This window comes from Bufo bufo, chromosome 8, assembly GCF_905171765.1.
Source record: "Bufo bufo chromosome 8, aBufBuf1.1, whole genome shotgun sequence".
In the NCBI taxonomy this organism is placed as follows: Eukaryota; Metazoa; Chordata; class Amphibia; order Anura; family Bufonidae; genus Bufo; species Bufo bufo.
Window position 1 is genome coordinate 194,098,878 of NC_053396.1, and position 27,785 is coordinate 194,126,662.

At 44.5% G+C, this 27,785-nt stretch overlaps 1 protein-coding gene across 2 annotated transcripts in view; it reads left to right on the plus strand.

Moving 5' to 3' along the window:
• Positions 1–239: 239 nt before the first annotated feature.
• LOC120977847 (mRNA decay activator protein ZFP36L1-like) overlaps positions 240–27,785 on the plus strand; it is a 35,134-nt gene continuing 7,588 nt past the window's right edge. The window contains exons 1-3 of one of the 2 annotated variants that reach the window (XR_005773975.1): positions 240–416; positions 549–714; positions 796–972. The gene's annotated coding sequence lies outside the window, so the exon portion shown is untranslated. Of the gene's footprint in view, positions 417–548; positions 715–795; positions 973–27,785 lie in introns of those variants that run through there. The other variant, XR_005773976.1, reaches the window with a different exon arrangement.

A 27,785-nucleotide genomic window follows, 5' to 3' on the forward strand; every position in this document is an offset into this window, starting at 1 on the left:
AGAAAACAACTTGGTTGTAAGATAAAAATAAACCAGTCAGATTTGTCTTGGGGAAGAAAACGATGAGCAGCATTATCATGGGGTGGTGCGTGGGTCAGGGGCTGAGAGATAAAAGGTTTTTCTTGAAATAGGGAAGCCGTGGTTCCTCACTAAGCATTTCCTAGAAGCAATGGCAATATTGCCACTGATTATGTGCAAACTACGTGTTTCAAAAAAACTGGAACTTCACGTGTATTTAAAAAGAGTTGTTCTCATGTCTTGCATACATACAGAGCTTCCTGACAATTGTCCAGATCTGTGTAAAAGAGCCATCCAAAGAGGAGTTCTCTACCCTCATTGCTTGATGTCAAGTAGTGACTTGAAAACTACAAGCAATATGGCGGAGAGAAGATGATCTTGAAGAATCAACTAAATAGGTCAGTTTTGTCTTGAGGTTGAAAAGGAGGACAGCGTTATCATGGGTTGTAGGCGAGAGGTAAAGGGTTTTGAAATTGGGTATTCCATGGATGGAATGGTGATGTTATGTCAAAATTTAACATTTTGTGCAGATGAGGTGGGACTTTGTGCCACAATACAACAGGAGAACATGTTGCTATCCAGCATTTGAAAGACCAAAGAATCAACTAGACGTGCCTCCTAGAGGCAATTACAGGAGCAGTGACAAGGCATGTGTAACACCTCAGAAGACCTGCTGATGTTGACTCATTTAATAAGGTAATGTCTGCATGGGTTTACTCATTACCTCAATTACCTCATGCCAGCAAATTATTGATTCACTCCAATTTATGTAAACAGATCCCTGAAACTTGACGGGCAGCCTCATTCTCTGAAATGTGATCCACGGTCTGGTTCCATGAAACACTGCGGACAATTTACACAGCAGCTAGGTGATCAAACATTCATAAGTCAGGGGATCAGTAGACATCTTCAATACAAATATTGTCCATAATGTAGCACAGTTCAGTTGTCTGCTTCCTGCACCATTAAAGAGCTAGTTCCAACATTGGGAACAGATGATCTGTGGGGGTGTGGGGTGTCAGAGCCCCAAGATTGGATATACAGTAATTGACCTACCCTGAGGACAGGTCATCAATATCAGGAGCCTGGAAAACCCTCTGTCCTGGGGTACGAGTCCCCAACAATGTGGCTCATAGCTCCATGTGCTACACTACTGATGTACAATTTATATTAAAGAGGTTATCTAATGTGGTGAAAAAGGGCACCAGATATTAAAATTATTGTTAGGAGAAGGCAACCTCTCCCTTTACCTTTCTTGTAGGAGGTCATCACCTCTTCTATGTCCTTCCAGAGATTGTAGCAATAAAGACCAGTAAGATGGAACAACTTCATACAGACTAGAGCCCTATCATAAAGTGTGAAGATGTCAGATACCAACGTTATACAGACCAGAACCGTTAGAGGGGTCAGGAAAAGACTAGTGTCCTTTCCAGCTGAGGCAGTGGTGTTGCTAGGGCTGGTGTCACCCGGTGCGGTAGAAAATGGTGTCACCCCCCCACTCCCCCCTCCCCGAAGCAATAATTTTTTTGCCATATATGGGGGCTATGGTGGTGCTACTGCCATAGGGGGCATCCGTTAGCTCAGCAAACCCCCAGTAGCAGTTGGAGCCTGGTATAGGCTGTATATAGGTGGAGGGCATGCTGCTGCAGAACACAAGGGCCCTTGTCAAGGCAAGGGGTAAAACCACTATCAGGAACACACCATCATAGTGATAGACTATCACTGGGATGGGATGGTGTGTTCCTGCCAGTGGTACTTTCACAGTTTCACCCCTTGTGTTCTGCAGTAGCATGCCCTCCAGGACTGTCCTCAGCATACTTATGTAGCAGGCAGCTCTCAAACTCAGGAGAAGTCTAGCTTCTAAGATGGCGCCGCCGCCGCCAACGCCGCCTCCACATTACCTCTCCCTGTGCACTGCTGCTCCTCCTCTTCAGTCAGAAAAAGAAGGAGGAGGCAGCAGTAGCGCCGGAATATGTGGTAGGCAGTGCCCGATTGCCACGCACACAGAAGGAGGAAATTTGGAAGAACTGATCACTAGTGTGGGTAAGTGTGTGGGTATTTTGGTAGCAGGGTGAGTGCTGAGCGGACTTATTAAATTTGTGAGCGGGGGCACAATACTTGCTGTGCGGCCGCGCACCCACGCAGCTTAGAGGGAACACTGTGGGCCCCCCTGACTTAGGGGCCCGGTAGCAATTGCAACCGCTGCGACGCCTATAGCTACGCCACGCTCTGCGATGACGACAGCGCACTTACCACGTGGTGAGCGCAGTGACGTCATCGCAGGTCCTTTTGCAGGTCCTGCATAAAGAATCCTTTTCTTTCTTCTTTCTACAGGACCTGCAAAAGGACCTGCGATGACGTCAGCGCAGGTCCTTTTGCAGGTCCTGCAGAAAGAAGAAAGAAGCGCGGTCCTGCACAATCAAGTGGATGAGGTGAGTTTTTTTAAATATTATTTTTAACCCCTCAATGGCCATCTTACTTAGCATTCTGTCTTAAGAATGCTATTATTTACCGTTATAACCATGTTATAATGGAAAATAATAAAATCACCTGAACACCAAACCCGAACTTCAGTGAAAAAGTCCGGGTTCGGGTCCAGGTACCCGAACTCGCAAAGTTCGGTACGAACCCGAACTTTGCAGTTCGGGTTCGCTCAACCCTACTTACTGTACCTGGTCCCTAATTCTTGGTTCGGTCTCTATAAGCTCCCAGGGAGATGAAGAGCCGGCTGGGGAGCAATAGAAACCAAACCCAGAATCAGGGATTAAGTAAGCATGATCACCACCACGGGTCGGCCACCCTGTGAGGTCTGATATTTAGGAGAACCCTTTTAAGATTCATTTTGGACACAAGCATCTGGTGCCAAGCCATATGAGGTTTGCCATTCAGCAGGGGTGACAGATGTATCCTATGCAGTTGCACAGGTCACACCCCTAAAGCTAACCTGCAATACAACACTGCCATACTGCTTAGTTGGTCAAACAAAGTGACATCATGTTACCCAGGTAGTAACATCACTGGAATTTCCATTACAACCAAGGCTGAAGGAGTTGGGTACGAGACATGGAAGATCATTTGGAGTCAACTGGTAAACAAGGATGGCCACTAGACTCCTCTGCTAGACACTACCCTCACTGTGGCATCCATAATACGGTTTGTCGTGGTGTACATCAAAGCCTTATGGATAGTCCTAAAGTGTAAGGGAGCAAAAACACCCAGATACATAAAAGAACTTTCACCAATTTGGATACCACCAATATGGAGAAAGCGTACAAATCTCTGATATCAGGTCATGAATCTGGATATGTGCCCAAAAGAGCTCAAGAGTACCAAGGGGTACCCTGGATAAGGAAGCACTCTGAGGGGCAGAGGACAAAAATCACTCAGGGAAAACAGGATAAAGACAAACACAAAGAAAGCTACACATAAGGCCTCAAACACTTAACATGTATTGAAAATACACCGGAACAGAAGAATAGCACAGGCCAGGAAAACACAAGCTTATTCACTTCCCACCACATCCCAAGGGATTCTATTGTTAGGATTGAATACGTTGAGGAAAGGATCTTGGGTGGGATATGCATAGTCTAGTATTGTGGATTTGCAAGGCAAGCATCAACATGGACTGGTGAAGATCCATGGTGAACAGTAAGAAGAACTAAACCAACAAGAACAACAGTAAAAGGAACCTTCTGACCATGGAGAGGGAGGGACTGGAGCATCCAGCCAAGAGAGCTCAGATCTTGGTTTTGGAGCTTGGAGAGATCAGCGGTCTTGATATTTTCCTGTCTCTACAGAAACTATCTATTTTTAAAATGTCCTCAAGTAAAAGTTGCATAATAAAAAGTACAGACAAGGCAGGTGTTTGGTGACTGGATAGGGGCACCACAAAAGAGGCATCAGGCAAAGCTAGTGTAATGATACCAAGGAGAATATACAGTGAGCAAGAGGAGTAGACTGGTTGTGGTAGTGGTGGCAATGATGGGGGTGGCAGCTCTCATGGTGGCAGTCCTCACCCTGGCACTCCCTGGGCACACCTTAGACTTTTAAGGTCTTCTGCTTGGTGGTGGCTGGGTGCCTTTCATGTTGGATGGGTGGCAGGGGAGCAAGGCAGAAAAGCAGGTGCATGAGCTGGCGGATGGATGGTGGAGTCAATAGGAGTTGCAGTATATATATAGCAGCAATTAGCACAGTTCTAAGGTATATAACAGAGTAGGCTTGTCCCAATAGTTGTGCATATGCAGCAGCAATTATGGTAATAGTAGTCCTCCCTGAGTCTCTCTCTAAATACAGTTTGCAATCTTCCCAAATAACCACAGGTGTACAGGGCCCATCTCATCAACTCTTTCTGAAATTCCTAGGCTGCAGAGTGCAGATCCTAGATCTGGACGTCCAGTCCATCTCCAGTGCAATATAACCTTTCCACAAGCAGTAAAGTCTTTTGCCATAAATGAGATGTACCTCAGTGTTTTTCCAGGCACGGCCTTGGAATGGTTCTAAACCTTCTATGAATGCCTGTTCCCTTTCTCTCAGTAGTAGTTCCCTCAGTTAAGTTGATCTCTTGCAACTTTCAGTCTCAGGGATGAAGGTTCCTTGGACTAGGCTTCTCTTTAAGCCTACTTTTCAGGAGCTCAAACATGCGCATGTTGTCTTTACTCTAACAAGCAAGGGGTGCAAGTCCAGTCTGTCTCCCCACAACCTAACTCAAGGAATGCCAGTGTTATCTAGTTGTTGCCCATACAAAACCATTTGGGATGCAGATAGTTCCTAAGAAAAAGAGTACTTTAACAATAAATCACAACATTAACTCTTAACAGTGATCCACTGGGTCACTGCAATTACTGATCACCAGAAACAGAGCTTCACTCTTTCATGGTCAGTACTACGTTCTGGTAAATCATAAACAAAATTTCGAAAACGTATGGATCCGTAGTCTTCCCATAGAGTTCAGTGGAGTCCATGGACTTCTATGTGAACTGGGACCTGTTTTCCCTTCGTAGACGTCAAAGGCTTTTAAAAATATACACCTCACTGGTTGTTTATTTGAGAGGAAGAGAATTTCAAAGGTCATATTCACCTGCAAACTTGTATTTCGCAAAAAGTGCCTGTTTTTTACCAATTGCTCTAGATACCACGGCAGACCAAGTGAGTGCTCTAGCAGCCTACACTGTATAATTTAGAGGTGGATACCCGTGCTGTGAAATTTTTGGTGTGATTTTAATTAGGCAACCTATTTTTCTTACTTTTTTTAAAATGGAATTTCCATCGACTTCTGTGGGTTGCAAATGTTGCAAAAATCTCAAAAACGGAAGGAAACCAGGAGACAAAACACACACATAAAAAGGGGAAGGATCAAGGTCGTTGCCATCTTACTGCAAAGAGACTTCAAAATATGTTGAAAACACCGCCTTGATATCCAGGTGCTCAGATATTCCCTTTACATGACTCCATTCCTAGTCAGTAGTTATTCCTCTTAGAAATTAATATAGTCACTAGGATTCTATGCTATGCAACGGTGTGTCAATTGAACAGATTTGGTTTGGGGCTACTCCAAAGACTTATCTAAGAGAAGCCCCTAGTATTCATAATTTAACTGGGATGTAGACTTAGCTGCAGGGGAACCACTAGACCACTACCTCTTGTTAACAGTGTAATTTCTATTCAAGTGACCGCTGATCCACAGGGGTCAAGAGACACTTGTACGGATCACCGAACGATCAGGCAAAATTGTAGTCATAGGTAGGCCGGGTTAGGCAGGTAGCTTGTGGCAGGTAAATCAAGGCCAGTACAGAGATCAAGCAGAAGTGAGGACAGGCAGCAAAGTATTAAAATCCAGTGAACAGGCAGGAGTCGGTACTAGAGCAAACAAACATAAAACCAGCACACTTTAGCAGGAACTAGCAAACTGGAACTTATTGCTCAGGCACCTTTCCACAGAGGAGGGTGCTTTAAGTACCCCTAGGTGACCAGACATTGGCTGGGGAGGAATAGGGAGCATGCTCACTGACCCTTTAAGAGCCAGAGGGTGTGCGCACACACCCTACAGCCAGCAGAGGCAGTGCTGGCAGAAAGCAGGCCTGCAGCCTGCAAGAGGAAAGGAGCTACTCCGCCTGGGCCCTCTGGGAAGGAGAAGACCTGTGGGTCTGGTGCAGCTCATCAAATCACAGGGAAGGCATGACGCTGGCTGGAACTGGAGAGGATGGGAGTGGTTGCAGTGGCAATGAGGGTGGTTGTATTCCTCACGGTGGCTAATACCTCTCCCTCTAGCGCTCCCTGGGCCACAAGTGCAGTGGTTGGAGGGCACACCCTTTTTTCCCTTAGGGCACTTCCTGGACTTTTGCGGCCTCCTGCCTGATGGTAGTTAGGGTGTTCTTGATGTTGTGGGATTCACAGTTGCAAGGCAGGGCTCCCTCGTGGTGCAGGCAATGCAATGGTTGCTTTCATACGTTAAAGTCTTTTTCTCTGGGCACATCATTTTTGGAACAGTGCATAACTTGTAATCTCCGAGGGCTTAAGGTAAAAAGCCCATCTCTGGGTATGTGCAGTTTAATATTACAAAATATCAGGTTATGACTTTAACCTGACAAGGGAGGGTAAGTGCACAACTGGGATGGAAGGTTTAGTCCCTCAGAGTTAGCATCCCTAGGGTAGGCTACTATGAGCCAACAAGGCACACAAAAAATGGATTAACGGGTCTCTGACCCTAGACTCTGGGCTCCTTACTTCCTTTGGCCTTTTGGTTTACACTTTAGGATTTAGTTTAGGTATCTGGCTGGCTCTTTGACTCTGGTGGATCTGTCAGATCTCCTCAATGAGGGTTCTTCACCAGGAAGGGCTGATTCTGGTTCTCTCTATTGTCCTCTGGACCCACGGAAGATCTCTCTGGTATGGTTGAAATGTCTACAACTAGAGCAATGTCCAACGAAATATCAACAGGTAGTTTTGGCGGCCAAACATTAGGTAGCCTAGAGTATAATCTGTGAAACAATGGTATTGCTGTATAGGTCACTAGCGCAGGCATGTTGACGAAAGCTTGGTTCAACTTCTTGTGTAGTGAGGTGCCTTGTGGGTGATAGGCAGTGGTTCGTGTTTTTTGGCAGCTGTACAGTGAACACAACTCTTGGAAGAGTTGTTATTCAAGTGTGGACCCTTGGTCGATCGGGATCTTTTCCAGGAAACCAACAGAAAACTCTTCTATAAGGCTGCTGCAGTGGTCTTGGTGGTTAAGTCTCTTACAGGTACAGCAACTATAAATTTTGTGATTGTCATGGCATAAGTGTATACGGACCGACTAGCTTCCAGCTTGACGTGGTCTTTTGCCACAATTTCAAGGGGACTTTGGCTCAAAATTGGATGCAGAGGGCCGGATGGTAGCTTCGGTCTTCTGGGTAAAGAAATGTCTGTTTCAGTCATGAACGATTTCCAGGACCATTCTTGCATCTCGGACTGGAGCTTAATCCAGAGTTCTTTTTCTAGTGGTGGTTCTGGAAGAGTTGGACATCAGTGGGCATGGGCCCTGTTGTAACATCCTACGTGTCAAAAGGGTGTGTCCCTATAACAACATGGCACTGGCAGCACTGATTGGACTGGTAACACCAATTTATCCATACATTTTAAGAGGAGTACCAGAGGAACAGCACAACAAAGAGTTCTAAGACAAGATGCTCCAGAATTACGCTCCAGACTACAGGGTGGGCCATTTATATGGATACACCTTAATAAAATGGGAATGGTTGGTGATATTAACTTCCTGTTTGTGGCACATTAGTATATGTGAGGGGGGAAACTTTTCAAGATGGGTGGTGACCATGGTGGCCATTTTGAAGTCGGCCATTTTGAATCCAACTTTAGTTTTTTCAATAGGAAGAGGGTCATGTGACACATCAAACTTATTGGGAATTTCAAAAGAAAAACAATGGTGTGCTTGACTTAAACGTAACTTTATTCTTTCATGAGTTATTTACAAGTTTCTGACCACTTATAAAATGTGTTCAATGTGCTGCCCATTGTGTTGGATTGTCAATGCAACCCTCTTCTCCCACTCTTCACACACTGATAGCAACACCGCAGGAGAAATGCTAGCACAGGCTTCCAGTATCCGTAGTTTCAGGTGCTGCACATCTCGTATCTTTACAGCATAGACGATTGCCTTCAGATGATACGAGATGTGCAGCACCTGAAACTACGGATACTGGAAGCCTGTGCTAGCATTTCTCCTGCGGTGTTGCTATCAGTGTGTGAAGAGTGGGAGAAGAGGGTTGCATTGACAATCCAACACAATGGGCAGCACATTGAACACATTTTATAATAACTCATGAAAGAATAAAGTTACGTTAAAACCAAGCACACCATTGTTTTTCTTGTGAAATTCCCAATAAGTTTGATGTGTCACATGACCCTCTTCCTATTGAAAAAACAAAAGTTTGATTCAAAATGGCCGACTTCAAAATGGCCGCCATGGTCACCACCCATCTTGAAAAGTTTCCCCCTCACATATACTAATGTGCCACAAACAGGAAGTTAATATCACCAACCATTCCCATTTTATTAAGGTGTATCCATATAAATGGCTCACCCTGTAGTTTGACGGTATACAACGGTTAGCATTAGTATTATGAGCGAGACATCCCACAGAGTTACACAGACTTGATATCCAGTGGTTGTTGTAGGATCCGTCGCAGAATGAACTTCTCACATTCTTTACATGTTGCATTAGCAAACAGCAGAGATGTTTATTGTGCCGGATGCACAAGAACAAGATGAATATCTAGAGATCTGTGGGTCTCAAGAGGAATTGTGAATACATTTAGTGTTAGAGCGTCACCTAGTGGATATGACACAGCACTGCAATACATTATATTAAAAATAATAAGACGTGGAAGATCTGGTAGTAAAATGGCGCACAGTTGTCAGAGACATTTGCACACAAATTAGGCTAGAAAAGTAAAACCGGCGCCCAGTGCTGACTGACAGGGAGCAGCTGCACATGGACTAAAGACGCAAGCATAAAAATAACTGTAATAAAAAACTGTCAGATAACATGGTTTATATCACTGGTGGAGATGAGCTTATTTCTTGACATTTCTTTTAGGTCCAAATCTAACACTTTCAAGCTCTTTTAGATAGCAATAGTGAAGCCAAAATAGATACACCCAGAACAAAGAATGGTCCTTGCTAGTGTTGAGTGAACTTGTGTTTTAAGTTCGGCTTCTAAAGTTCGGGTTCGGGTTATTGAAGTATCCCGTTATGGATTCCGCTACCACGGACCATAACGGAATTTAGAATCCATAACGGGATACTTTGATAACCCGAACTTTAGACGCCGAACTTAAAACACAAGTTCGCTCAACACTAGTCCTTGCCTTATGTATATACAGCGGCATAAAAGGCCTTTTATGTCAGGTGAATGTTACATTTTTGGGGCCTGTACTGGCCGACAGTTACATATTTATCCTGTTACCGCCTAATGTACCTCCAACCACAGAATCCAATATTCTTTGCTGTCAGGTGAATGCCTATTGGCTAATTTTTGGGGCCTGTACTGGCCGACGGTTACATTTTTTATCTCTAGCCACATAATCACACCCCTGTCTCACTCCTCTGCCTCTCATTATGGTGGCGTATGAACCACATTCACCATAAGGACCTTCTAATGTCACAGGGTCATGTGACTGTGCCCCCCACCCCATACTGTGCCCCTCACCCCGTACTGTGCCCCCTTATACCCTGCATTGTGCCCTCTTACCACACCCTGTGCAGTGCCCCTAGTAATTCCCTGTACTGCGCCCTCTTATACTCTTTTATCCGGTCACTGTATGGCGGTGTTATCCGGTCAATGTATGGCGGTGTTATCCGGTCAATGTATGGCGGTGTTATCCGGTCAATGTATGGCGGTGTTATCCGGTCAATGTATGGCGGTGTTATCCGGTCACAGTATGGCGGTGTTATCCGGTCACTGTGCAGAGGTGTTATCCGGTCACTGTATGGCGGTGGTATCCAATAACTGGATGGCCATAGCTGTATCCCTTTCCCTGCCCACGCCATCTTTTTTTAGACCTGGCATGAGCGGGAAAAATATGCAGATTGCGGTGCCAAGGACCTTTGCGCCACAATCTGTGTCAGAAATACGCCTAACATAGACGTATTGCTATATAATAAATGACCACCTAATTGCATTATTATTCGGGGGTAGGGCTAATATCTTTATATTATAATGATTCTAGTGTATTATTCTGTGCCCTGTATTTCCCAGTAGAAAATGATCCTTGGGAAACACAGTCCTCATCCCTGACCACCAGGACCAGGTAGCGCTCTGTCAGTACATGGCGGCCTCCCCTCTCCGCCGCGCTGCTCCGCTGTGTACTGGTGCTTATTCTGACACTAGGGCTGGGTTCACATCCTATTTTTGCCATCCATTTTATGAATACCAAAAATGTATGTATTAACAGATGCCTCAGACTGATGCCGCACAGTGGAGTCCGTTCACCATACAGTTCCATGGTAAAAAATTTTTTTACATTAACGTATGCATTTTGTTATTGGACTCTGCAGGATACAAAAACCTGGCGTGCTGCACATTTGTATACATCAAACCGATAAGAAATCACAATTTTCTAGGCTCCAGCAGGGCACATTTTTGAGAGTTTCCCTTTAAGATGCATAAAAATGGCCCCTGATTAAAATACATATTTTTTGTGGGAATTTTTGCCGATGACCCCCCTCTGGTATGTCACTGTCCATGTTGTGGGTGATTTGTGCACTTCTAGTAAGTGTTTGCTGGCTGCAAATATGACCTGAAGGTTTTTCAGGTTCGCCTGCCATTAAAGTGAATGGGGCCCGCCGCAAACATGCGGTTCGCGAACATTTCTATCGCGAATGCACATTCGCGAATCGTCCCGGCCAATGTTCGTCCATCACTATAGAGAGGGTACACTGCACGGTGCAAGCCACTCATAAGCCTCAAGAATAAGAAGGCTAGATTGGACTTTGCTAAAAAAAAAAAAAAACATCTTAAAAAACCAGCACACTTCCGGAAGAACATTCTTTGGATAGATGAAACCAAGATCAACCTCTACCAGAATGATGGAAAGAAAAAAGTATGATGGAGGCCTGGAACAGCTCATGATCCAAAAGCATACCGCATCATCTGTAGAACACGGCGGAGGCAGTGTGATGCTTGGGCATGCATGGCTGCCAGTGGCCCCGGGGCCCGTGTTTATTGATGATGTGACACAGGACAGAAGCAGCCGGATGAATTCTGGGGTTGTCAGAGACATACTGTGCGCTCACATCCAGCCAAACTGATTGGTCGGCGTTTCATAATACAGATGGACAATGACCCAAAACATAAAGCCAAAGCGACCCAGGGGTTTATTAAAGCAAAGAAGTGGAATGTTCCTGAATTGCCGAGTCCCCGGATCTGAACCCAATAGAGCGTTTCACTTGTCAAAGACTAAACTTCAGACAGAAAGGCCACAAACAAACAGCAACTGAAAACCGCGGCAGTGAAGGCCGAGCATTAACGAGGAGGAAACACAGCGTCTGGTGATGTCCATGAGGTCAAGACTTCAGGCAGTCACTGCCAACAAAGGGGTTTCAACCAAGTATTAGAAATTAACATTTTATTTACAATTATTTAATTTGTCCAATTACTTTTGAGCCCCTGAAATGAAGGGAATGAGTTTAAAAAATGCTTTAGTTCCTCATATTTTTTTGCAATTATTTTGTCCAACCGACTGAATTAAAGCTGAAAGTCTGAACTTCAACTGCATCGGAATTGTGTTCAAAACTGTCCAAATATATATGGACCTAACTGTAGATAGATAATAGAGAGATACAGTAGATAGATAATAAACAGATAAATAGATAGATAATAGATAGATAATAAATAAATAGATAGATACAGTAGAAGATAGATAGAGAGATAGATAGATAGATAATAGATAGATAGATAGATAGATAGATAGATAGATAGATAGATAGATAGATAGATAGATAGATAGATATGAGATAGATAGATAGATAGATAGATAGATATGAGATAGATAGATAGATAGATAGATAATAAACAGACAAATAGATACAGTAGATATATAGATAAATAGATAGATAGATAGATAGATAGATAGATAGATAGATAGATAGATAATAGATAGATAGATAGATGATAGATAGAGAGATAGATACAGTAGATAATAGATAGAGAGATAGATACAGTAGATAATAGATAGATAGATAGATAATAGATACAGTAGATAATAGATAGATTCTGGATGTCTTTCTATTCTACACAACAATACATCTCCATCCCTCCCAAGAGCCTGAATCCCAGGAATGTGCGCACAGCAGATGGGTTCATTGAGACCCCCGCCGTCCCCATTCCATCACCCCCTCCCTCTTCATCCGCTGTCACTGTCCATCCTATCCCATTCATTTCCCGTTCTACCCATCACTTCTCTAGATGGAGAGCAGCACAGAATACATTATCTTCTTCTCCTCATCGTATGGTCACTGTCCGGTAATGAGGTGACGACCGCTTGTCTATGAACATTGAAGAACATTCACACAATTCAGAGTCAATTTTATTAAAATGGGGCACTGGGCATCTCACATGAGGCCACCATATAGTGCCAAGATAACACTGCCATATACAGCCCACATAATGCCACCATATAGTGCCAAGATAACACTGCCATATACAGCCCACATACTGCCACCATATAGTGCCTAGATAATACTGCCATATACAGTCCACATAATGCCATTGTACAGTGCCAAGATAACACTGCCATGTACAGCCCACATAATTCTACCAAATATTGCAAAATAATAGTGCCAAATACGGCCCACATAATGCCACCATATAGTGCTAAGATAACACTGCCATACATAGCCTACACAATGCCACCAAATAGTGCCAAGATAATACTGCCATATGCAAAACACATAATACCACCATATAGTGTCATGATAATACTGCCATATACAGCTCACATAATGCCACCATATAGTGCCAAAATTATTCTGCCACACAGTCCACATGATGCAACTATATAGTGGCAGTATAATACTGCCACATACAGCCCACATAATACCACCATATACTTTATTGCCAAGAGATAATACTGTCATATACAGCCCACATAATGCCACCATATAGTGCCAAAATAATTCTGCCACATACAGCCCACATAATACCACCATATACTGTATTGCCAATAGATAATACTGCTATATCCAGCCTATATAATGCTACCATATAGTGCCAAGATAATACTGTCACATACAGCCCATATAATGCCACAATATAGTGCCAAGATAATACTGACACAGCCCACATAATGCCACCATATACTTTAGTGCCAAGATAATACTGCCATATACAGCACACATAATACCACCATATAGTGTCACGATAATACTGCCATATATAGCCCACATAATGCCACCATATAGTGCCAAAATAATTCTGTCACATACAGCCCAAAGAATTCCATTGTACAGTGCCAAGATAACACTGCCACATACAGCTCACATAGCGCCACCATATACTTTATTACCAACACAATACTGTCACATACAGCCCACATAATGCAACTATATAGTGGCAAGATAATACTGCCATGTACAGCCCATAAAATGCCACCATATACTTTATTGCCAAGAGATAATACTGGCATATACAGCCCACATAATATTACCATATAGTGCCAAGGCAATACTGCCACATACCGTCCACATGATGCAACTATATAGTGCCAAGAAAATTCTGCCACATACAGCATAGTGCCATGATAATACTGCCACATACAGCCCCCATAACGCCAAATGGAAAAGGATTTAGGAAAACTAGAAGAATGGTCAGAACTCTGGAAACTGAAATTTAATGTGGATAAGTGCAAGATAATGCACCTGGGGCGTAAAAACCCAAGGGCAGAATATAGAATATTTGACACAGTCCTGACCTCAGTATCTGAGGAAAGGGATTTAGGAGTAATTATTTCAGAAGACTTAAAGGTGGGAAGACAATGTAATAGAGCAGCACGAAATGCCAGCAGAATGCTTGGATGTATAGGGAGAGGTATAAGCAGTAGAAAGAGTGAAGTGCTTATGCCGCTGTACAGAACACTGGTGAGACCTCACTTGGAGTATTGTGCTCAGTACTGGAGGCCATATCTCCAGAAGGATATAGATACTCTAGAGAGAGTTCAGAGAAGAGCTACTAAACTAGTACATGGATTGCAGGACAAAACTTACCAGGAAAGGTTAAAAGGACCTTAACATGTATAGCTTGGAAGAAAGAAGAGACAGAGGGGATATGATAGAAACTTTTAAATACATAAAGGGAATCAACTCGGTAAAGGAAGAGAGCATATTTAAAAGAAGAAAAACTACCACAAGAGGACACAGTTTTAAATTAGAGGGGCAAAGGTTTAAAAGTAATATCAGGAAGTATTACTTTACTGAGAGAGTAGTGGATGCATGGAATAGCCTTCCTGCAGAGGTGGTAGCTGCAAATACAGTGAAGGGGTTTAAGCATGCATGGGATAGGCATATGGCTATCCTTCATATAAGATAGGGCCAGGGGCTATCCATAGTATTCAGTATATTGGGCAGACTAGATGGGCCAAATGGTTCTTATCTGCCGACACATTCTATGTTTCTATATACTTTATTGCCAAGAGATAATACTGCCATATACAGCCCACATAATATTACCATATAGTGCCAGGATAATACAAGCACATATAGCCCACATAATGCTACCATATAGTGCCAAGACAATACAGCCATACCCACCCCACATAATGCCGCCATTTAGTGTCATGATAATACAGCCATATACATCCCACATAATGCCATCATATAGTGCTTAAGTAATACTACTATTAGGTTCCAAAATAATTCCGCCATACTGTACACAATTAAAACTTGACTTATAAAATGTGTTATCATCTCCGTTAGATAAGCCCTTTCACAGGAGATAAGCGGCACTTAATGTACCTGATATCTCCTTATCTCCTAGGCTACATACAATGCATGCTGACTCCTGTTTATTTATGGAGCAGCAATCAGGGAAGATAGCCGTCGGTGGAATGGCGGGGCAGTGGATTCCATTCAAAGACATATGGAGATAGGACGCAGGTTCAATGTCCCTTTAATACACCTGAACCGTATATCTGCTTGGTTCCCAGACTGCATTGCCTTTAACAGATCATCCCTGTATCTTCACTTTGTTTCCACATGCCATTAGTCCCTTTAAATATTAACCCCTCTCCCTCCACAAATGGTCACCTCTCCCCTTTACCCCATTTTCCTCTGCACGGTGCAATATTTTACACGTTCACACAAGAAACAAACAATACAACAATAAATCTTATTTTATTCTCCAACAAAAAAGTCAAGATGGCAGAACCTCATAAACGAGGGGGACAATAGAGAAGGGGGCCCCTAGCATTGTGTCCTCCATACAGGGCATCCCATAAAGGCCTCAATAAAACTTTTTGTTGTGCAGCCTTGTGAGCTGATTCTTAATTTATGAGTGCGGTGGAGACCTATGTCTCATAGTCATTGCCATCCATGTGGAAGGTTGAGGGTCCAGGGAGCCTGACCTCAAGAAGCTCTGAGCCCCCGCCATACTGCCCTGGATGATGGAACAGTAGTACACTCGCTAATCAGGGAGAAATGTGGTGTGTAAAGTGGTGCGGTACGCACAGCACTCAGCATTTATGCCCTTTTATATAGGACAGGCCCCCAAATAGTCCATATGACCCTCATCATCACACCCCCTAATATATACAGACCCCAGACCAGAATCTACTTAACAAATACAGACCCCCTAAATATATTTATGACCCCCACACCAGACCTAATAAACAAATACAGACCCCTTACATATGCAGACCCCAGACCAGGCCTACTAAACAAATATAGACCCTAGAACAGACCCTCAAACAAATACAGACCCCCTAATATATACAAACCCTAGACCAGACGTACTAAACAAATACAGACCCCCTAAATATATAAAGACCCCAGACCAGACCTACTAAACAAATACAGACCTCAGACCAGACCCTGAAACAAATACACCTTAAATATACAGACTCGAGACCAGACCTACTAAACACAGACGCGAGACCAGACCCTCAAATACAGACTCCCTAATATATACAGACCCCAGACCAGACATACTAAACACAGCCCCCCTAATATATACAGACCCCAGACCAGACACACTAAACACAGCCCCCCTAATATATACAGACCCAGACTACACCTACTAAATAAATACAGGCCCCATAAATACAGAAACCCCAGACCAGACCTACTAAATAAATACAGAAACCCCCCCCCCCCCCCCCGAAAATATATACAGACCTTATACCCGCTAAACAAATACAGACCCCCAGACCAGACCTACTAAATAAATACAGACCCCCAGACCAGACCTACTAAATAAATACAGCCCCCCCCCAAATATATACAGACCCCATACCTAATAAACAAATACTGACCCCAGACCAGACCTACTAAATAAATACAGATCCCCTAAATATATACAGACTCGAGTCCAGACCAACTAAACACACAGACCCTCAAACAAATACTGACTCCCTAATATATACAGACCCCAAACCAGACATACTAACCCCCCCCCCTAATATATACAGAGCCAGACTACACCTACTAAACAAATACAGACCCCAGATTAAACCTACTAAATAAATACAGACCCCATAAATACAGAAACCCCAGACCAGACCTACTAAATAAATACAGACCCCTTAAATATATACAGAACCCAGACCAGACCACCTTTAATACAGACCCCAGACCAGACCTACTAAACAAATACAGAACCCAGGCCATACCTCCTAAATATATACAGACAGACCCCTTAAATATATACAGACCCCAGACCTTCTAAACAAATTCTGACCCTCTAAATATATACAGACCCCAGACCAGACCGCCTTTAATACAGACCCCAGACCAGACATGCAGATACTCATTGCTTCCCATTCTTGTGTTCCTCCTCACACATAGGTGTCACCACAGACAACATCCTAATGCCAGGACGGCGGGGTGGCACCTGGGATTTGCCTGGTCTTCCAGGAGATCTCTTTTTTACTGTAGTCTCTGAGAGAACTGGCAAGGATGGACTGAAGATCTGAACCTACCTCCTCCCTCACCGGCACTTACTTGGCCCACATTTCCTTGTCCGTTGCATCCTTTTAGAACTAATGGGATTGTGGCCCGAATATGAACTGAATGGTGTCCATAATGGTCGTCGCCCAGCTTTCCTGGTGACAGATATAACCACGGCTGGTCATACAGTTTTTATAGGTGCTTGCCCAATGCTCTCTCTCTTGACTCCTCCATACACATGCACGCTCGGCTTGATGGAGCATGTATGTATCCTGAACCTCTGGCACTGGTTTATCTTCCCTAGAACAAAAGGACTACGGCAGTTGAGCTCCAGCTCTTTATTTCCTCTGACATCTGCCATCAGGATTGGTGGGATCGGGAAGCCCCCAAACATATTAGATGGTTGACCGGAGGTAGACCAAAATTTTTGTAATGTGCATAAAGATCCTTGGGACCCTCGGCGCTGGAACGGAATCCCAGTGTATATGTGGGTGGCTTGTTTTTCTTTATGCTAAGCACTTTCGGTACCACAAGTAAAATTGCTTCGAGGGTTGGACAACCCCTTTGGACAACCCCTTTAAGAAATTGAATTTTAACAACTCTTGTCACTGGTATTGATTGGGTTTCGACATTGCCACATCAAATGAGAATGTGCGGAGTAGCTGCCTGCACACAGCCCACTCCCATTATAATGGTCTGGCCTTAGTGAGGATGCAGGGGGTCCCGTAGGTTGTTGACATCTGGCTGCACTGCAGAGTAGCGGAATGGAGAGGTTGAGATCCCCGTGACCTCCCCAACCCACTGAGCAAATTCCTGCTCCTAATGACAGCCAGCTGCCCCTTTAACTAAGCCCAGTACATTACTTCACAGCAAGTGACAGCCTGCTGCTGCTCCTCATATCCCCTGCAGAGCATCCCTCTGTAATCGCTGACAGCCAGCTGCTCCTCATTGCAGAGCATTTTACTCCTTGGTTGGGAGAACATGCGGCTAGTGGCAGGCGCCGCTTATCCCTGTCCTACTCTTTAGACCAGGCATGGCCAACCTGCGGCTCTCCAGCTGTTATAAAACTACAACTCCCACCTGCTGTAGGCTGATAGCTATAGGCAGTCTAGGCATGCTGGTGTGCCCTGTCAGGTTTAATAAGTGGGATTTCTTGCCTTATAAATGGGGTTGGGACCATCAGTGGCGTTGAGGAGAAGTCAGGTGGATACACAGCTGATAGTCCTACTGAATAGACTGTTAGAATTTGTATTATGGCAAGAAAAAAGCAGCTAAGTAAAGAAAAACGAGTGGCCATCATTACTTTAAGAAATGAAGGTCAGTCAGTCAGCCGAAAAATTGGGAAAACTTTGAAAGTAAGGGCTATTTGACCATGAATGAGAGTGATGGGGTGCTGCGCCAGATGACCTGGCCTCCACAGTCACCAGACCTGAACCCAATTGAGATGGTTTGGGGTGAGCTGGACCGCAGAGTGAAGGCAAAAGGGCCAACAAGTGCTAAGCATCTCTGGGAACTCCTTCAAGACTGTTGGAAGACCATTTCAGGGGACTACCTCTTGAAGCTCATCAAGAGAATGCCAAGAGTGTGCAAAGCAGTAATCAAAGCAAAAGGTGGCTACTTTGAAGAACCTAGAATATGACATATTTTCAGTTGTTTCACACTTGTTTGTTATGTATATAATTCCACATGTGTTAATTCATAGTTTTGATGCCTTCATAGTCATGAAAATAAAGAAAACTCTTTGAATGAGAAGGTGTGTCCAAACTTTTGGTCTGTACTGTATATCAGGGAAAGAGCGAGATGGATCTGGAGGGGCATACACCTCCTCGATTAGACCTTGTGTGGTCACTTCCTAATAATGTAGGTTCATCTCTATCAGGGAAAGAGAAAGATGGATCTGGAGGGACATACACCTCCTCGATTAGACCTCGTGTGGTCACTTCCTAATAATGTAGGCTGATCTATATCAGGGAAAGATCGAGATGGATCTGGAGGGGCATAAACCTCCTCGATTAGACATTGTGTGGTGACATTCTATTTATGGAGGCTCCTCTGTATCAGGGACTGGTCATTTTTGGGCTGGTGTCAGGTTGTCACTCTTGTGTCACTTCCATGAATCCTGTTGCATATCAATCTCACGGCAGGGAACGGCTCCACAGCACGCAAAGCCAGGACGGAGCTGCTAACCAAACATCTGTGAGGACAGTCTGGGTGCAAGGATGAACTCACAGATGGTGCTGCATGCTGTACTGCATGAAAGCACCCCAAATTAGCTACTGAACCCCAACAAACTTATTACCCAGCAAACAGGACGGCCTAAATTTGTAATCATTGTAGTGCCAAGACCACTGAGATAAATTGCTGTAAATTGAAGAATTCCACACTTTCACATAGCAATAATATAATTAGGGTCACAATACTTGCACATCGGGGTTCCACTGGACCAGACTTGATGCACCATTGGATCCCAGATCTAAGTCCGGTTCAGTGGAATCACAGCTGCGTAAAGGGAAATATGAACACAAAATTATAACAGAGTGCCTGCTGCGGGACAGCAAGAGGACCCAAAATACAGTGCCTGCCATAGGACTCCTATGACAGTGACAGCCACATGGCCTCTTAACAATGACTGCCACAAGACCACCATAACAGTGGCAGCAAGGGGGTCACGTACAGTGTCAACAAAAGAATCCCCATCACAGTGCCAGCCCCAGGGTCGGACTGGTAATTTAAAGTGGCCCTGGAAAAAATACTAAAAGAGGCCCCGTTTTGATGTCTGGTCCAAATTGATGGAAGGCGGGCCCAGCAATACCATATTGTGGCACATTATACCACCCCAACAGAGACAAATACCACAGTCCATCACAAAATACTGCCCCCATCAGCACAAAATACATCCCCAAAAACTTCCACTGTAAGGAAATTCCCCTGTAAGGTATATGGCAAATCTGCCCCTGGTCAGCCCCAAGGTCCCCATAACAGTGCCAGCCACATAACACTGGCAAGGACACAATCCCCGTCACAATGGCAGCAACAGGACCCCATAACAGTGTCACCCGCCGGACCCCCATAACAGTGTCAGCTGCAGGATCCCCATAAGGGTGCAAGTTACAGGATACTGATAACAGTGCCAGTCAAACAATCCCCAAAACAGTGTTTGTCACAGGACCCCCATAACACTGGCAGCAGCAGGATCCCCCTAATCAGTGCCAACCATAAGACCCCAATAACAGTGGCAGTAAGAGGAGTCCCATGACATTAAAAATGAAGAAGCCACTTGTGGCTGTCCCTGGTGGAGGACTGTGATATTGGCTTGTTGAATGGTGGCAGAAAAAGAGCAGTTGTCCTCTGGATGTCACCTGCGCAATGACCGCGCAACCGCCTCACCTCTCCGGCCCATTATGTGGCAAGGGCCAGGGAAATTCTCACATGGGCCACTGGTTCACCACCATGTTATAAGACATTCTAAGGATTAAAATACAGACATAGTAGCATGCAGGTGTGATATGTGGCACATGGTAAACCTATGGCCAGGCTAACCCTTGATGATGATGATGATGATAATGAAAGAGGAGAATGTGGCCGCGGGACCTTTGTGTTGTTTGCTTGTCCTGTAATGAGTGTACAAAACAGTGAGAAAGGACACAATGCGCAATGCTGCACCTGTAATGATCCTGAAGCCAATAATTAACCTCTAACCCCACGCATTTCAAAGACATCCGGTCTGGTGTGATGTGACGGAGGATGAGGGCATGAGCACTCACATACAGAAGCAGGATCAGGGTATGAGCACTCACATACAGAGGCAGGATCAGGGTATGAGCACTCACATACAGAAGCAGGATCAGAGCATGTGCACTCACATACAGAAGCAGGATCAGAGCATGAGCACTCACATACAGAGGCAGGATCAGAGTATGAGCACTCACATACAGAGGCAGGATCAGGGTATGAGCACTCACATACAGAGGCAGGATCAGGGTATGAGCACTCACATACAGAGGCAGGATCAGGGCATGAGCACTCACATACAGAGGCAGGATCAGGGTATGAGCACTCACATACAGAGGCAGGATCAGGGTATGAGCACTCACATACAGAGGCAGGATCAGAGTATGAGCACTCACATACAGAGGCAGGATCAGGGTATGAGCACTCACATACAGAGGCAGGATCAGGGTATGAGCACTCACATACAGAAGCAGGATCAGAGCATGAGCACTCACATACAGAGGCAGGATCAGAGTATGAGCACTCACATACAGAGGCAGGATCAGGGTATGAGCACTCACATACAGAGGCAGGATCAGAGTATGAGCACTCACATACAGAGGCAGGATCAGGGTATGAGCACTCACATACAGAGGCAGGATCAGGGTATGAGCACTCACATACAGAGGCAGGATCAGGGCATGAGCACTCACATACAGAGGCAGGATCAGGGTATGAGCACTCACATACAGAGGCAGGATCAGGGTATGAGCACTCACATACAGAGGCAGGATCAGAGTATGAGCACTCACATACAGAGGCAGGATCAGAGTATGAGCACTCACATACAGAGGCAGGATCAGGGTATGAGCACTCACATACAGAGGCAGGATCAGGGTATGAGCACTCACATACAGAGGCAGGATCAGGGTATGAGCACTCACATACAGAGGCAGGATCAGAGTATGAGCACTCACATACAGAGGCAGGATCAGAGTATGAGCACTCACATACAGAGGCAGGATCAGGGTATGAGCACTCACATACAGAGGCAGGATCAGGGTATGAGCACTCACATACAGAGGCAGGATCAAGGTATGAGCACTCACATACAGAGGCAGGATCAGAGTATGAGCACTCACATACAGAGGCAGGATCAGGGTATGAGCAGTCACATACAGAGGTAGGATCAGGGTATGAGCACTCACATACAGAGGTAGGATCAGGGTATGAGCAGTCACATACAGAGGCAGGATCAGGGCATGAGCACTCACATACAGAGGTAGGATCAGGGTATGAGCACTCACAGAAGCAAGATCAGAGTATAAGCAGTCACATACAGAGGCAGGATCAGGGTATGAGCACTCACATACAGAGGCAGGATCAGGGTATGAGCACTCACATACAGAGGCAGGATCAGGGTATGAGCAGTCACATACAGAGGCAGGATCAGGGTATGAGCAGTCACATACAGAGGCAGGATCAGGGTATGAGCAGTCACATACAGAGGCAGGATCAGGGTATGAGCAGTCACATACAGAGGCAGGATCAGGGTATGAGCACTCATATACAGAGGCAGGATCAGGGTATGAGCACTCACGTACAGAGGGAGGATCAGGGTATGAGCACTCACGTACAGAGGCAGGATCAGGGTATGAGCACTCACATACAGAGGCAGGATCAGGGCATGAGCACTCACATACAGAGGTAGGATCAGGGTATGAGCACTCACAGAAGCAAGATCAGAGTATAAGCAGTCACATACAGAGGCAGGATCAGGGTATGAGCACTCACATACAGAGGGAGGATCAGGGTATGAGCACTCACATACAGAGGCAGGATCAGAGTATGAGCACTCACATACAGAGGCAGGATCAGGGTATGAGCACTCACAGAAGCAAGATCAGGGTATGAGCACTCACATACAGAGGCAGGATCAGGGTATGAGCACTCACATACAGAGGCAGGATCAGAGTATGAGCACTCTCATACAGAGGCAGGATCAGGGTATGAGCACTCACATACAGAGGCAGGATCAGGGTATGAGCACTCACATACAGAGGCAGGATCAGGGCATGAGCACTCACATACAGAGGCAGGATCAGGGTATGAGCACTCACATACAGAGGCAGGATCAGAGTATGAGCACTCACATACAGAGGCAAGATCAGGGTATGAGCACTCACATACAGAGGCAGGATCAGGGTATGAGCACTCACATACAGAGGGAGGATCAGGGTATGAGCAGTCACATACAGAGGCAGGATCAGGGTATGAGCACTCACATACAGAGGTAGGATCAGGGTATGAGCACTCACATACAGAGGCAGGATCAGGGTATGAGCACTCACATAAAGAGGCAGGATCAGGGTATGAGCACTCACATACAGAGGCAGGATCAGGGTATGAGCACTCACATACAGAGGCAGGATCAGGGTATGAGCACTCACATACAGAGGCAGGATCAGGGTATGAGCACTCACATACAGAGGCAGGATCAGGGTATGAGCACTCACATACAGAGGCAGGATGAGAGTATGTGCACTCACATACAGAGGCAGGATCAGGGTATGAGCAGTCACATACAGAGGCAGGATCAGGGTATGAGCACTCACATACAGAGGTAGGATCAGGGTATGAGCACTCACATAAAGAGGCAGGATCAGGGTATGAGCACTCACATACAGAGGCAGGATCAGGGTATGAGCACTCACATACAGAGGCAGGATCAGGGTATGAGCACTCACATACAGAGACAGGATCAGGGTATGAGCACTCACATACAGAGACAGGATCAGGGTATGAGCACTCACATACAGAGGCAGGATCAGGGTATGAGCACTCACATACAGAGGCAGGATCAGGGTATGAGCACTCACATACAGAGGCAGGATCAGGGTATGAGCACTCACATACAGAGGGAGGATCAGGGTATGAGCACTCACATACAGAGGCAGGATCAGAGTATGAGCACTCACATACAGAGGCAGGATCAGGGTATGAGCACTCACAGAAGCAAGATCAGGGTATGAGCACTCACATACAGAGGCAGGATCAGGGTATGAGCACTCACATACAGAGGCAGGATCAGGGTATGAGCACTCACAGAAGCAAGATCAGGGTATGAGCACTCACATACAGAGGCAGGATCAGGGTATGAGCACTCATATACAGAGGCAGGATCAGGGTATGAGCACTCACATACAGAGGCAGGATCAGGGTATGAGCACTCACAGAAGCAAGATCAGGGTATGAGCACTCACATACAGAGGCAGGATCAGGGTATGAGCACTCATATACAGAGGCAGGATCAGGGTATGAGCACTCACATACAGAGGCAGGATCAGGGTATGAGCACTCATATACAGAGGCAGGATCAGGGTATGTGCACTTTCTCCGACGAGGAGAAAGCAAAGCTGTTAAATATTTTTTTCTCCAATGTATTCACTGAGGAAAATAAACTGTCAGATGAAATGCTGAATGTTGAAATAAATTCCCCATTATAAGTGTCCTGTCTGACCCAGGAAGAAGTACAACAGCGACTTAAAAAGATCAAAATAGACAAATCGCCAGGACCGGATGGCATACACCCCCGTATCCTAAGGGAATGAAGTAATGTCATAGCCAGACCCTTATTTCTGATATTTGCAGACTCTATACTGACAGGGAATGTCCCACAGGATTGGCGCGTGGCATATGTGGTGCCAATATTCAAAAAGGGTCCAAAAACAGAGCCTGGAAACTATAGGCCGGTAAGTTTAACATCTGTCGTGGGTAAACTGTTTGAAGGTTTTCTGAGAGATGCTATGTTAGAGCATCTCAACGGAAATAAGCAAATAACGCCATATCAGCATGGCTTCGTGAGGGATCGGTCATATCAAACTAATTTAATCAGTTTCTATGAGGAGGTAAGTTCTAGACTTGACAGCGGCGAATCAATGGATGTCGTATATCTGGACTTCTCCAAAGCATTTGACACTGTACAACATAAAAGGTTAGTATATAAAATGAGAATGCTCGGACTGGGAGAAAATGTCTGTATGTGGGTAAGTAACTGGCTGAGTGATAGAAAACAGAGGGTGGTTATTAACGGTACACACTCAGATTGGGTCACTGTCACTAGTGGAGTACCTCAGGGGTCAGTACTGGGCCCTATTCTCTTCAATATATTCATTAATGATCTTGTAGAAGGCTTGCATAGTAAAGTATCAATTTTCGCAGATGACACTAAACTGTGTAAAGTAATTTACACTGAAGAGGACAGTATACTACTACAGAGGACAGTATACTGTATATATACTACAGAGGACAGTATACTGTATATATACTACAGAGGACAGTATACTGTATATATACTACAGAGGACAGTATACTGTATATATACTACAGAGGACAGTATACTGTATATATACTACAGAGGACAGTATACTACTACAGAGGGATCTGGATAGATTGGAGGCTTGGGCAGATAAGTGGCAGATGAGGTTTAACACTGACAAATGTAAGGTTATGCACATGGGAAGGAATAATGCAAGTCACCCGTACATACTAAATGGTAAAACACTAGGTAACACTGACATGGAAAAGGACCTAGGAATTTTAATAAACAGCAAACTAAGCTGCAAAAACCAGTGTCAGGCAGCTGCTGCCAAGGCCAATAAGATAATGGGTTGCATCAGAAGGGGCATAGATTCCCGTGATATGAACATAGTCCTACCACTTTACAAATCACTAGTCAGACCACACATGGAGTACTGTGTACAGTTCTGGGCTCCTGTGAACAAGGCAGACATAGCAGAGCTGGAGAGGGTCCAGAGGAGGGCAACTAAAGTAATAACTGGAATGGGGCAACTACAGTACCCTGAAAGATTATCAAAATTAGGGTTATTCACTTTAGAAAAAAAGACGACTGAGGGGAGATCTAATTACTATGTATAAATATATCAGGGGTCAGTACAGAGATCTCTCCCATCATCTATTTATCCCCAGGACTGTGACTGTGACGAGGGGACATCCTCTGCGTCTGGAGGAAAGAAGGTTTGTACACAAACATAGAAGAGGATTCTTTACGGTAAGAGCGGTGAGACTATGGAACTCTCTGCCTGAGGAGGTGGTGATGGTGAGTACAATAAAGGAATTCAAGAGGGGCCTGGATGTATTTCTGGAGCGTAATAATATTACAGGCTATAGCTACTAGAGAGGGGTCGTTGATCCAGGGAGATATTCTGATTGCCTGATTGGAGTCGGGAAGGAATTTTTTATTCCCCTAAAGTGAGGAAAATTGGCTTCTACCTCACAGGGTTTTTTTGCCTTCCTCTGGATCAACTTGCAGGATAACAGGCTGAACTGGATGGACAAATGTCTTTTTTCGGCCTTATGTACTATGTTACTATGTTACATACAGAGGGAGGATCAGGGTATGTGTGCTTACTAGCAGTTCTCCGATTGTACAAATATTCATGTGGATGTACTGATATTCATACATAAATATTCCTACATAGTCATACATGTACATATACCTACATACATTTTCATACCTGTAGACACTTACTAAGGATAGACATGCATATACATATTCATACATGTAGATTCTATATGTATGTATATGTCTAAGCATGTTTACATGAATATGTCTATAATAATGAATATTTGCATATGTTCGTGCACACGTATGAATATTAATATGCATGTTTATATGAATGAGTTTGTCTATAAGTTAAAATGTTTGTGCATGTGTACATGTATGAACATGTCTGTAGTCTTATATATACACATACATAGACACACAAATGATCATATAATATATACATATTCTTACATATAGACATATTTTTCTAGTGCCTTGTCCTTACTTTCTAAAGACTTTATACACATACATGCACATATGCAGATACATATAGACACGTTCACATACACAAGCATATACGTATTCATACATACAGACATATTTTACAATCATGCACACATACATACACAAATATGTGTACATACTGTATATGCGCACAGATTCATACACAAATACATGCTGACACAAATATTCATACACCTACATCCCTGACTGTACATATATTTTATACATGTACCTACACACACATTAATACATGAACACATAAAAATATGCATGCAAATATTCATACATGTACACACGCTTACATGCAAATTTGTACATATCATTCTACAAAATCCTGGAATAAAAATGGGACAATATATAAGTCGCTGTATACTTATACATTGGCATAACCAGGTAATACTCCCAGCGTCTCCGTCTGAAGGAAAGCTCAGGAGATGTGTACACAAGCCGAGCCTCATCCTGATCGCTCTCGCTGGGGCAACAAAGGATCTGCACAGAGATGGGCATTATCTCTACCAAAATGCTGCCCCCGCAGGCAGGGAGGGGTATTGCCTCAGGCCAGTTCTCACTTCATTCACCTTTGTACTGTTCATCTCTGGTCGTATGACACATTATCAGGGTATACGCCGAAACCACTGACTTTACTTTAGGACGGTTTAAGGTTTAAATCCAACCACATCTGGCGACGGACAGTGCACGTAAGTGGCCGGGAGCGAGAAAAGAGTATTTATCAGTCATCAGTATAGGAATGCCGCCCTTCCTTCAGTCCATATTCAGCATTGTTATTGGGTCTCATGCATCAGCATTTTTTGCGGAGCCATTGACTTCAATGGGTCCAACGTCCACCTTCTGCGGTCAAGTATAGGACGTTTTGGATAATTTTGCGGAACGTGCTTTGGAAGAGGTGGAATCTGATTGGTTGTTATGGGCAACTAAGCCAGTTTTCCTTTACACCAGTTTTGATAAATCCCCTCCATAGTGGAAGCGGCCTTTGCAGCATGGAGGGGGGGGGAGGGGGAGATACGTTTTTCTTGCAGAGAGGGAGGGGGAGGGG